Raw genomic sequence first — 12780 nt, 5'->3', positions numbered from 1 at the left:
TACTCAGCCAGTTGGATTTGCACAAGTTAAATGAGCAAATGGTCAAGCTCCACCGTGTTTCCCAATGTGTTGTAGGCAAAGGGTACTGTGTTCAGGGCTCTGGGGCCGCTGTGGCGGGTTAATGTTGCTTCTAGCCAGCCGGGTGACATCATGGCCATTGCGTCTCTGCACCTGTGGCAGGGACAGGGGCGTGGGTCAGCCAGTTTCTGGAGCTGCTCCAGCTCTGTCCTTCTCTGATCTTACCTGGAGAACAGAAGAGGACTGTGGCCGTTGTGTTCTGTAGGTCACTCTGGGTGGCCACTGGTGCTTTGTCTAATGTTGGCCTGGAAGTTAAGATGGATTCTTTCCCCAAAATATTAAAAACACGTTATCATGGAAGGAACTGGAACTGGGGGAGGTTGGCTCTAAGCCGTCACTGTCACGGGTTTTGCAGTTGTCTGGAGCAGGGCAGTCCCTCCCGTGTTGGGAGTGTCACACTGAGGACACTGGGTATCCGCCCTGCCTCCACACACGTCACACTAAGTGCCATTAGCACCTGTAGTTACCTTGACAAGCCAGCCCCCTTTCCACACACTTCTCAGTGTCCCCTAGGGGGACTAGTTGAGAACCACTGAAATTTATTCTGATTTCAGCAATTAATTTGGCTTTTTAAAAATTCTTTTTTGGGGAAAATCCTATTTCCTCTCTAGTTTAAGTTAGATATACATTGTGGAATATAGAGTTCTGTCCTTGTAATTCATTTTTGTCTTCTACGAGCCACTCAGTAATTCAGGTCAAATATATTTAAAAGTAATTCCATTTTCTACCAAAAGCTCACTCTTTAGAAAAGTTACTCACCCTTAGATCAAGGCCCACTTTTGCAGGTGTGGGGGGCAAAAGGCAAATCCACAGGTTTAGGAGAGGGTGAGAAGGAGGAGAGGCTGGTAAGGGAGCCCCAGTCTCTTATCCAGCCTCCCTTTCCCACTCCCTTGACCTTGCCCAGGCTAAGCTTTGCTCCACGTCCTCCTAACTCATACCCGGATGGCACCCCCACCATTCAGTCTGGGTTGCTTATCTTTCTGACTAATGGGGGATGGGCAGGGTGGGGATGGGAGGGGGAGATCTGATTGCAGCAAAGAGAAAGATTCTTGCTAACCTGATAGAATTGTGGTTTTGTGTTCTAATAGAAACATTGTTATAATACCAGTTAAATAGAAATCTATAGACTTCCTGGACACTTCCTTGCCATTTGTAACATTGATTCTCTAAGAAAATAAAAAAACACAACAGCAATTTTAGACAACTTTGCAAACAAACTTTTATTTTTGGCAACTCCTTTCATAGGATTGATTTTTGTTTCGGGCAGTGACAAATAAGGGGACTATAACAAATGACTCCCTTTTTCTTTTTCTTTTTAGACTCCGTTTTTCTTCCCCATCAGTAAGAAGATCTGGATCTTCTGTGCAGAGATCCATTTCTTAGTGTACTCAGGAGCAACTGACATTGTCTTAAATGAAACCATCATCCTACTTTTACTGCATCTTGGGAATTTATATGTTCATCTTCAGTCCCTTGGGTGAGTCATCAGCTTTCTCAGTTTGTTCCTTGGGCTCAGAAGTACGCAGATCTCCAACAATTATGGAGGGGGAAGCCATTCTTCTGTGTCCCTCTGCCACCTTTACTGTTCCCTCCACACCTGGTAAGAGTCCAGCGCCATTCCACACTGAGATTCAGGACCCCGCCTTTCAGTGCATTTCTGGACCTGTTTGTAACGCAGTCCTGAGAGGAGTGCTGGAAACTGATGTGGCAATGACATGAAGCTCCAGATGAAGAGTGAAAACAGGCTGCTGCCTGCATTACCCTGGAGCTTTTGGCCTTCTGGACCCTCGCCTCTTCTGTGGATAGAGATGCTGGGGCTGTTGAAATAAGTCATTGAAAGTTCAGCATCTGGTTAGCACTTTATTTCATGCTATCAGCACCATTCATTCATGTAGTCATTCATTCTATACTCTACAATGCTAGCACATACTCTTAAAAGTTGGGATGGCTTCAGATGAAGTAGGAAAGACAGGCAAGGGCTGACCTCCTTATTTCATGGCATATCCTCCTTCTCCCACCCTCTTCTCCCTGGTGATGCTCTTCATGTGGTGGAAACTTGCTTCTCTCTCTTGATGCTTTCCAGATTCTCTCCATCTTTGGCTTTTGACAGCTTGATTACAATGTGTCTAGGTGTGAATCTCTTTGAATTTATCCGAAGTGGAGTTTATTGAACTTCTTGGATGTGTAGATTAGTGTTTTTCCTCACATTTTTTTTTTAATCAAATTGGGAAGTTTTTAGCCATTATATCTTCAAATATTCTTTCTGTACTTTTCTCTCTCCTCTTCTCTGGAACTCCTGTTAGGTGTATGTTGATATGTCACATGGTATCCCACAGATCTTTGAGGCTCTGTTCATATTTCTTCATTCTTTTTTTCTTTATGTTCCTCAGATAGGCAATATCAGTTGACCTATCTTCAAGTGCTAATTCTTTCTTCTGCCAGCTCAAACCTGTTGTTGTACACCTCTAACAGATTTTTCATTTCAGTTGTTGTACCTTTTGATTATAGGATTTCTATTTGGTTCTTTTTTGTAATTCCCATCTTTTTATTGATAGTCTCATACTTTCCTTTAATTTTTGGGACATTATTTCCTTTAGTTCTTTGAACATATTTATGATAACTGATTTTGAGTCTTTGTCTGGTAAGTCCAACATTTTATTTTCTGGTGGACATTCTATTAGCTACCTTTTAGCCTGTGTTCTTTCCTGTTTCTTTACGTGTCTCATAACTTTTTGTTTAAAACTGGACATTTTAAATAATATAATGTGGCAATTCCAGAAACCATATTTTCCCTAACCCAGCATTTGTTGTTGCTTTTTGTTTGTTTAGTGACTCCCTTGGAATAATTCTTTAAAGTCTGTATTCTTTGTCATTTGTAGGCACTGGAGCCCTTGCTTAGTTAGCTTAATGACTTGCTAATGATTAGACAAAGATATTCTCAAATGCTGGAACCAATAAATATGTCTTCCTGTCTTTCAGGATGGGCTCTGTATGTTGATACATGTCTTCGATGCTCAGGCAGGAGGTTTACAACTCTGCCTTAGCCTTCACTTCTTACTTGCTCAAAACTTTAAGGCTACCCAGAACTGAGAGGTTATGGCCTTCTCAATTCTTTCCTGGGCATGCGCACAGCTGTACATGTGTGTGTACTTTTAAATTCTCAGAAAGATGTCAGATCTTTCCAAAGTCCCCTCATGGACATCTAGTCCTCAGTATTTCCTTTTAAGTTATTTGGCCAGCCTCTTGTTAGCTCCAACTGGTGTCACCACCTTAGGCAGCTATGGTGTTAAGCAACTGCTACTGATTGCTTCACCGAATGCCCTGTGGATAGAGCCATTTGCACAGAGTAAGCTCCGAGTCAGGTCAATTAAGGACAAGCCTTGAAATCGGATTTTTTTCCAGTAAGCTGTCAGACAAGTCAGATAGTGACAAGTCTCTGGGGCTAGGACTTGGGCAGCAGGGCTGTTGATTACAGTTACATATATTCTCTAATAAAAGCACATATAAACATAACTCATGTTTAATAGCCCAAAAAGAAATTCTCATTTAGGTTGGTTCAAATCCTCCAAATAACACAGTTCAGCTCATAATTATCACATGTAGATGATCTAAACCAACTTCCTAATTGTATATAAGATTATCTAGGTTGTGTGTTTATGATTCAGCAGGTCTAGCATTGGGCCTGGGAATTTGCATTTCTGGCAGGTTCTGAGAGGATGTTAATGCTCCTGGTTGGGCAACCCACTTTGGGAGTTTCTAAAGGATGGGGCTCCTTTCTTCCATTATGTTGTGATGCGTAGGGAATGCATAGCACCATATTTACTAACAAACTTGGCTCCTTTTCTCTTGATAATGTTTACTCTACAGTATAATTGGAACTGTATTCCTTGCCACACTGAAAATGCAGAAATCAAACGACAAATGTTATTGAAAGCCTGATCCTCATTTAATGTTTGTTACTATGCTAAATGAATAAATTGTTGAAATTGAACTGATATCTATTTTTAAACGTGAATTTAAATTTCTTTTTTTTAAAAAGCTATTGATTTAAAAACTCTCTGGCCTTGATTAAAGCTAGCATGGCCATAAAATGTATTGTCTGAACTCTTCAAAGAACAGTTTTGAGAGTAAAAGGGGACCCTATTAATAGTTTTGCTGGATAAAAGGTGTCAACTGGGGTTGTCCCAGGTAAATCAGGTATATTGGTCACCCTTATTTTAGAAAATAAAATATAAAAATATTTTCACATTTCCACAAGTTTGATTTTCTGGATTAAAGTTCTGTCAAAATTTCTTTCCATTTATCTGAACAAATAATAAAAAGTGTTTTGTTAATAAATTACTTTTCAGAGGAGAAATAAAATCATCAGAAAAAAATTAAACTTTAAAAATAGTTTTGTATTTGCTTATTTTTTTTCCAGACTGATGTCTGCATTTGGTTTTCGGTGACATGGGGAGACTTAAATTCTTGTTTAAATTTCTAACATATGGATAGTATCTTTTTTTTTAAAAAGCAAATTATGAATGCTTGCTTTTATACCTGAGGGATGTGGCCTGAGAAGTGTTCTGGTTTATTGAATTAAAATAGTTTTAAGAAGTTTTAAGGAGAACAATTTTTTTTCTGATAAAATTTAAAGACTTCAAGATAAAATAAATGTTTATATTCAGTCCAGTATTTACCCTTGCTCAAGCATAAACATTAAGGTTTGAAGTCACATTAAAGTGAAAAATTTCTTCCAAAACTTCTATGGAAAAATAACACTTTGGGAGAGAAGTGTAGGGAGCTGATATTTGATGAGAGTCTATACATGCATATTTACACAATAGGCCAGCACAGGTCTGGAAGGATGTTAGCATTTTCTCTCTTTTCTGCTTATCTGCATGTTCGCAGTTTGTTGTTAATTTTTCGTGTTTCTAGGTTGAGAGTGTTGCGTTGCCAAACATCTCCCAGGGATTGCGTGCACCTGCACCACAGGCGGCGCGCTCACTCTGCGGGCAAAAGGTGGAGCGTGTCCCCGGGTGGCAGCTCTCCTATGGAACCGTCTTCCCTGGGGACATGTCAGGGCCTCAGGAGCCTCAGTTATGTGCAGAGGTCCAAGCCCCGAGAGGCGGTTCAGTCCCTGCCGGGCGTGGGGTCTCGCGGGAACCCACAAGTAGGATTCAGAAGTCCGTCTCGGAGGCGGACCCGGCGGGGCGCATGCGCGGCGAGGGGCGGGCGGGGCGGGGCGGGGCGGGGCCGCGCGTCCTCCTGAGCGGTGGACACGCAGGGGCTTCGGGCTGCGGCTGGTTGGCGGCCGGGCTGGGCGCCGCGGGCCGGCGCAAGAGGACCAGCGTGTGGAGCCGGGCCGGAGCCCGCGACTTGGCGACTCAGCGGCGGCGCTGCAGCTGCGGGGCTCGGGCGCGCGGCCCGCAGGAACGAGGACGGCGGGGCAGCCCGGCGCGGGCGCCGCGGGTCGGGGCGCGGCAGGTAGGTGGGTGGGCGGGCAGGTGGGCCTGGGGGCGGCCGGGCCCGGGGCACGACGGAACCGGCCTCGGGATGCCCCCGGCGGGGCGCGGCGCGCATCCCGACACCCCGTGCGCCGGGTGCGGACGGCGCCGCGGTTGTCATGGAAATCTGCAGCATAGCGGTTCAGTCGCGGTTGCATCTTTGGAGGTCTGTCCGGCCCTGCGCACCAGGCAGAGTGCACACCCGGCGCCCCGGCCGAAGGGAGCGGGACGCGGGACGCGGCGCCCCGGGCCGGTCGGCGCCTGCCTGGTGCGTCCAGGGCGGATCTGGCGACTCCAGATGCCGAAGGCCTCGCGGTGTTTCAGGTGTCAACATACCGGGTAAAAATAAACGTGCAGCTCAGTTTGGGAAATCTGCCGTCGATCCTCGCAGCTCTGCCCCTCGCAGCCGGCCCCCTGGCCCCTGCCAGCATTTCTGGCATCTTTGCATTTTTTGTTGCTTTCTGGCTTTGCTAGTCAATGAATTGAGGCCTGAGACATTTGCAGGCAGCTATCACCCTCTCTTGAAAAGCCAATCATGCAAGTGTAGGCCCCAGAAGACTGAAACACTCAAAATGTCAAAGGTAAATTTATGTCTTTGTGGGCTCCGCTTTCCCTCCCCCGTGTCGTCTGCCCTCTGACATTACATAATGGTGTGTTCCTCCTGCCTGAGTTCGTCTGTAATGACAGATCATGAAAGTATTCCTCTGGGTGGGAAATAATTAGAGGCTGTGGTAAAGCCCATCTCCTTGTCTTTTGCCTTGCCTCTGAATGTGTTTTGTGTGGGGGGAGGCACCTTAGGAGGAGAGTTTGATAGGTCACCTGCCCCTTAGGGCATCTAAACCAAGGGAAGGGGCTGGGGTGGCAGTTTGAATGTTGCAGTGAGGTTCTGCTTGATTTGTCTCCGTTCACCATGGTTTGTGTGGACTGTGGGCAAGCTAGTGAGGTGGGGACAGACGGGCGGACTTGGGTGTGAATCTTGGACCTGCCACTTGCTAACGGTGGTTCTGAATTTTCTCCTCTCTGAAAGGTGAGAACAGAACCTACTTTGCTGAGTGTTTTTGCAGTCTAGATGCTGTAGGCATTGGTTGTGCGCGTAGCATAGCTGTAGGTTGGCCTAGAATTCAGCCTAGTTTTTCTTTGGTTGAAAATAGGCTTTCTTTAGCAGGACTTTTGTCTTTGGATCTAGCCTAGGACCTTTCCTTCGGGGGTTCTTTGAAGAAATGTTTAATCCTGGAAGATTGAATTTATTGGTTTGTTTGAAGAAAGATGAGTGATGCTGTCCACGTGGGAAGGTCACTGTGGTCGTCCACTGAAATGGCCTAGAAGCAGTGACACCCCAGGTCGATGAACGCACCTTACACCCCAATCTGTGGCAGTGTTGTTTGTGAACAGAGCCCCACAAGGCGTGCCCTGCTTTGTCTTGTAAACACATCTGTAGCAATAAGCCAGAGTTACAGGAATGGTTTGCCCTGAAGATAGGGCTTAAATGAATGTCTGCCAGACAGATTCAAAGAGAAAGGATGGCTATGTTTCTATGGAACTGAGACAGAATTAGTCATACTAATTCTAGTAGCTACTTTATTTATCTAGCTACTCTTCACTTGGCTAATGCTGTCTCAGAGTGTTCATCTGCTCAGGTACAAGTCCTATGTTCCAACTAGAGTCGAAGTTGAGCGGACACAGTTATCCCATTGTTTTGGAAACTGGGTATTTTGTCATATTGCTGTTATACTGAATATTAGGATCTTTAGAAAACAAATCACTTTAAGGAAAGGATGAAATAATATACATGAGAGTTTGTTGTGAACTGTAAAGCTTCAGAGACAGGAGGTATGAGGACAGAACTGTTGACCCTGTGAGTCCCGTTAGCCACCTGCTGACCTGGGAGCATTCTTTTCAGCCAGCAAATCTGCAAATGCACCAGAGGAATGGAATGGGAAGGCGTGTGGGACCACCTGATCCCCAACCTGTACCCTGTGGCTTAACATCTCAAGAATCCAGTAAGACAGAGTGGAGGGGTGGAGGGGGAGACTTGGGACCAAGACTGTTTTTATCCTGGTTTCTTACAGAAAACACCTTTATAGGTTACATATTCCAGGCAAATCCCCATAGTATTCTCAGCTTCTCATAGTGTCAGGATGCTTTGGCTATCACCAAGGGGAAAAAAAACCCCAGCACAAATCTGCAGTGAAGGAGGCTTAATTATGTCGGTTTGTCTTTTGTGGAACTTGATTAATGCGCTGGTCTTCAGAGATCTTTCAAAACAGTGTGTTCCAGTGTCCTGGACCAGAAGTCCTGTGAAGAGAGCATATTCTGGGGAGACCAACGTTAGCACCAGGGCAGCCCACTTCATTTTGTCTCTCTGTGCTTTTAAGGAAAATGCCGTCATGAACCTATCCCCCTGTAGGAATTTACCTATATTTCATACATAGGTACACCTTGCTCTCTTTAAATTTTTTTTTTTTTTTTTTTTGAGCAGCCATCTTAGTGTGTCTCAGATGCTGTCGCTGAGTCCCGTTCACTGGGCATGTTAACTTTGATCCCTTGATTAAGGTGGTGTCTGCCAGGCTCCCTCACAGAAAAGTTACCATTCCCCTTCGTCATGAATACGTATCTCACAGGGAGATCACTTGAGACTATGTAAATATACGTACCTTTGACTCCTCATACTTTCATCACTAGTTCTAGATTCCATCGATGATTCTCACCTGAGTCAGTTATGATGCTGGTTGACAGATGGTGATTTTCCAGTCTCATATTTCTTTCTATACTTATTGGAATTGTGCCGAAAGGAAGGACTTTTCTTTCCCTTCTTTGATTTACATCTCTGCACTCATGGATCCCTGCTTTACGCAGTAGATTATCGTCTGTCACTCATTCATTTTGTTGCTTAAATTGTCCCAGGCTTGACCTGCAGGACCTGCATCACGTTGGCTTGCAGGTCGTCTTGATGTGTCCTGATCACTCTCTGAAGGCTTCTTCTTTCAAGACACAGTCTGTACTTTCCAGCCCTGGAATCAGCCATTTCACTAAAGAGCCCTGGTCCCTTTTAGTGGAGAATGGTATTTAAAAAACCAAGATTGGGATGCAAGGTGTATTGGGGTGCAAGGTATGTGCATGGCTACTGGGGTGTCACTGCTTCTAGGCCATTTCAGTGGACAATTGTTCTCATCGTTAGCATAAATGTGAACATGTTATACAAAATTTTCTCTCATTAGCTTTTTAAATTTAATGCTGTGCCTGGAGAGCTATATGCACTGACATGAAGAGTTGGCCTTTTTTTTTTTTTTTTTTGGTCTGTATTCCAGAGTATGGGTGAACCATAACTTAACTATCCTTTATTGATGGACATTTAGGTTGTTTCCACTTTTCTGCTCTAAAAATAGTGTGGAGTCTGTGAACCGTACCATTCTTAACACTCACAAATATCTCAGTCTCCTAGATGCCTCGAAGTAGAATTTCTGGGTAAAAGACTAATTTTCAGTCGATAGTTTTGCCAAATTGCCCCCTGGCCCCACTGCCAAGAGGCTTTATCAGATTGTGCTCCTTTCGTTAGTATGAAACTGACTTTTCCCTTTCCACTCAACCGACACTGAAGAGTATCAATCTCAGTAATTTTTGTCAACCTAATGGATAAAGAAGACATTATTGTTTTAATTACATTTCCCAACTTACCCAACATAGTGAAAACCTTTTCTTGCCAGCTTATATTTTAGCTTCTGTGAATTACCTTTTCCTAGCCTTTGGCCATTTTTTCTTATTAGATTGTTCTTCTTTATCCTACTGGACTGTGGAAGTTACTATAACTTTGGACTTTATTGTCGGCAGCCTTAGAAGTTTCCTTTGAGGGATGTGTGTTCATCTTAAAGGAGAAGGACCATTTTCTGAGCACCCCTGCATTCCAGGCCCCACAGGGTCCATGCACATCCTCTGGGGAGGGAGATTGCAGTGAGGAGGGGATTCGGGGTATTGAGGACGCCAGGGTGAGGCATGGTTAAGGCACCCCCCTCCGGGTGGTTGTGAGCAAGTGGTTGCACTGGCCTTCAAACCTAGGTCTGTCTGGATTTAGTGTCATTTCCAGTGAATCCCATAGCATCCTTCTCAGGTTGTGAAAAGTAATGCCGTGCTTCATGGAGCAATGTTGGGGTGAAAATGAATCCTCTTGAATCCCCAGTAGCAACAATTTATATTTTCGGTATTTTAATTTATAAGCAAGAACTTTTGTTACTCAGTCCTGCACGCTGAGTGTACACCTCTTTCAAGCCATTTATTTTACTCCTGGAACTTGTGGGCTCTGGAGCTGAGCTGCCTGTGAGCCCCCAACTAGCTGTGTGACTTTGGGCAAGTAGCTTGACCTTTCTGTGCCTCGGTTTTCTCCTCGCAAAACGAGGCTGCTGGTGGTAGCCACCTCATAGGCTTGTGTGGGGGTAAGATGAGTCAGTAGACGGTGAGTGCTTGGAGTGACACCTGGCCCCTGCGGAGCGCTCAGGGCCAGCAGCTGTTCCTAGGAGTTCACGTACAGAACAGGTGCAGGCAAACTGGAGTTTGGGTTTACGTCAGCCTTTTCTCTGTGGGTTTAATCTCTTAACCTTCCTTTTCGTCATAACCTGGCTGGGGAGCAGGAAACCGTCTGTAGTCTGTGCACACTCTGGGCTCATGGCCGGTCCCGGGCTCTCCAGCTGGCCCTTGGCCCCTAACAGGGGCAGGTAAGACACGGCAGGCCTTTCCATATGGAGTCTGTTCACTGAGGTTTGCCTGATAAAGGCCTCAGAAGCAGGTAGCACCCAGTGGGGGAGGGTCATGTTATGGTGATAAAAATGAGGTGTCTATTTTCTGGAATAGGGTCAGGAAGACAGAGGGGTGTCCTCTGGTCTCCAGGAGGCGGGCAGGGGACCTCTGGAGGAGGAAAGCGTTCACCTCCTCCCAGCTCCGTTCCTGGGACCCTGTCTGAGCCCTTTCCCTCAGGCACCTGGTCATTCTCCTGACCTGGGTCTCCAACGCTGCTCCTGTCGCCCTCACGAGGCAGGGTTCTGGGCCTCTGAAGCCCGTCCTCTCTTCCCGCTCGCTCGCTGCTCGTGTCTCCACCACAGCCCATCAGCTGGTACCAGCTGCTGTTACAGGAGCTGGCGGGAATGTGAATTCACTCTGGGGTGTGGAACTCTTCCCTGCCCTCTCCTGTGTTGCTTGCCTTTCCAGTGGTGGATTCTTTAACCTATTAGGTTGAATTTTCAAGAAGAATGACCCAGATGTATTCCAGCCGTGTAAAGTGAATATATAGTTAGGCAGGTGGGTGCTTCTGGGGAATGGCGTCTTCTGAGGAATAGCGTCTTCTGAGGAAACAGGGAAGCCTAGTTCAGGGGTCTCCCTGGATGACAGGGTGTGTCAGTTGGGGTGCTTTGGGCTGCCAAGTAAACGATAACATTTATTACCGCACAGCACGAGCATCCCATTGTGTCAGCAGTGCTGCAGTTTCAGCAAAGACCTAGATGCTTCTCCTCTCTGCACCCATCACTGCTGGTTTCATCCAGGGTCCATCTCTTCATGATTACAAGATGGTCCTTAGGGCCAGTGGGACTGACAGGAACAGGAGCAGGGAACCACATGCGCCAGCCAGTCCCTAGCCGGTGTCTACCGGTCCTCCATTCGGCTGTGGAGCAGTGAGGACCGAGAACTGAGGCTGTGAGTGTGGTGTGTGCTGATGGCCTTAGAACTGTCCCTCCGTTTAGTCCCCAGATCAGCAGCGGCTCAGGCCCCGCCCTCCATGAGGAACTCCGGGGTGGGGCCAGGGGTGGGGCCCAGATCGTTTCACAAGCCCTCAGGTGATTCTGATACAAGGTCACATAGGAGAAGTGCTGTGATCAAGACCCCAGCCAATCCTCGGCTGGAGATGGGACTCACTGGCTTTTCCTGAATCCAGAGAGGACAGTCCCCGAGTAGGAAGAAGGGAGGGTGAGTGGTGAGTGGTCAGCCACAGTGTGAATGAGAAGTGTTTAAGGAGCCTGCGGGCAGCTTTGCTCTCCTGGCGCCTGGTTTACTGGCCCAGCCGTTGCCCAGCTCTACGGCCTGCGGCCTCTCCAGCTGCTCGGAGCGAGGCCCACATCCTCCTGCTGGGCTCGGTGCTTCCTTAAAGGAAGCAGTGTTGTTGACAAGCTGTCTGGCCCAGGTCTGGCCTGCGATTCCCTTTCGAAGCTGTTCCCAAAGTGTGTGCAGATGCCTAGTTTGTATATACTCTGGTCTCCCTTGCTCAGTCAGAACAGAATCCAGACAATACTGTTAGCAGGGGCTTGAGAAATGCTGACGGAATTGGCCGAAGGGATTACTTTCAGTGGCAGTTTGTTGCTCTCTCTGGCTTTGCCCAGAACGAACAGCTTTATTGTCCCCTTTTGCAAGTCGAATAGCTCCAACTTTATGTCTGGGTGAAGTAAAATAGCCACCCTCATGGTGTAATTTGTGAGATCAAAATAGCCCGCTGTTCCAAATTTTTCGTGGAACTAGTGAGCTGAGGTATTTCTAGATTTTTTTGACTTTCCAAGGTTCATGTCAATCCATAAAAAACATGGTTAGGAAGTCTGGCACTGAGCTGTACGAGCCAGGTTGGTGCTAATTACTGCGGAAGGACAGCTCCTGGGGGGAGGGCCAGAAGGTTTTTTCCAGTGGCAGTGGTTTCTGCAGTCCATTTGAGGTTGTAACCAGCACTTAACATTTTCTTGAAATAAAATAGAAAATATCCAAGTATAGTTTTTGTAAGAAGGGTAAGCTTTTTGTTTTTTTGAGAAAATGTAGTTATTTGCATGTGGTATGTGTTTGAATATTGTCACACTGTGAATGTTTTTTACTGTAGGTTTTGATAAAAATGTGTCAAACCCAAGTGTTGAGCACAGAGAGGAGGGGGCTACCCTGAACGTGTATACACACGGGGTCTTTTCCTGGGGAGAGGGCCCGTGACTCACCATAGCCCGAGAAGCACTGGTCTAAACTGAGAGGGGTCTTTTAGTGGGGTGGGCCCGGGGGGGGGGGTGGAGCCCACGAGGACAGTAGGAAGAAGGGCCTGGCCTGGCTGCCCCTGCTCTGGTTTACTGTCTGGGTGTTTGATCACCTGGGCCAGATCCTGCCGATGATGGTCGGGGGTCCTTAGCATGGCCACCCTGAGTGATGGGGGCTGTGGCAGGGAGCGAGCCGGTTAGTTTGTCAGGGGTTTAAAATTTAACTCTGGATG

The 12780-nt window shown here is 46.5% G+C and overlaps 1 protein-coding gene across 20 annotated transcripts in view; it reads left to right on the top strand.

Annotated features, from left to right (window-relative positions):
• The first annotated feature begins 5344 nt into the window (after positions 1 to 5344).
• INPP4A (inositol polyphosphate-4-phosphatase type I A) overlaps positions 5345 to 12780 on the top strand; it is a 106461-nt gene continuing 99025 nt past the window's right edge. For 4 of the 20 annotated variants that reach the window (XM_033125277.1, XM_033125282.1, XM_033125280.1 and 1 more), the window contains exon 1: positions 5347 to 5544. The gene's annotated coding sequence lies outside the window, so the exon portion shown is untranslated. Of the gene's footprint in view, positions 5545 to 6122; positions 6146 to 11398; positions 11514 to 12780 lie in introns of those variants that run through there. The other 16 variants (XM_033125287.1, XM_033125283.1, XM_033125286.1 and 13 more) reach the window with 8 other exon arrangements.

Source organism: Rhinolophus ferrumequinum, chromosome 13, assembly GCF_004115265.2.
Source record: "Rhinolophus ferrumequinum isolate MPI-CBG mRhiFer1 chromosome 13, mRhiFer1_v1.p, whole genome shotgun sequence".
Classification (NCBI taxonomy): domain Eukaryota; kingdom Metazoa; phylum Chordata; class Mammalia; order Chiroptera; family Rhinolophidae; genus Rhinolophus; species Rhinolophus ferrumequinum.
This window is presented reverse-complemented; position numbering and strand designations above follow the sequence as displayed.